Source organism: Penaeus monodon, chromosome 21, assembly GCF_015228065.2.
Source record: "Penaeus monodon isolate SGIC_2016 chromosome 21, NSTDA_Pmon_1, whole genome shotgun sequence".
Classification (NCBI taxonomy): Eukaryota; Metazoa; Arthropoda; class Malacostraca; order Decapoda; family Penaeidae; genus Penaeus; species Penaeus monodon.
In genome coordinates this window covers 14,810,932-14,811,340 of record NC_051406.1, presented here as the reverse complement: position 1 = coordinate 14,811,340, position 409 = coordinate 14,810,932, and positions in this window count along the sequence as shown.

Below are 409 nucleotides of genomic sequence, written 5' to 3'. Positions count from 1 at the left end.
ATTTTATCCTCCATTAATTTTAGTATTCCCATGCCAATATTTCTCGTCTCCAATTTTCATAAGACCAATGCGGAAAATTATAGGTCATTTCGACATAAACTGTAGTCATGCTAACCAAATCTAGCGAATGATATATAAAAGAGAGAAAAAAATCGCACAACAAAACATGATTTGGAACCGTGCGCCCAGAATTAAATTATGATTGAATAAGCCGCAAAACTGAATTGGCTTCATTAAAGCTTTCTCACGGACAAGTATTTTTATTTCTTTGTTGATTTACGTGTTGAAAAAAAAAATTATTTTTGGCGGTAGTCTTTATGCCTTTTGAGAAAATAGTATATGTAATAAGAATATTGAAATGAGAACGGAACTGGAACTAGCCTTTAGAAGGCGACGAAAATATCATCAC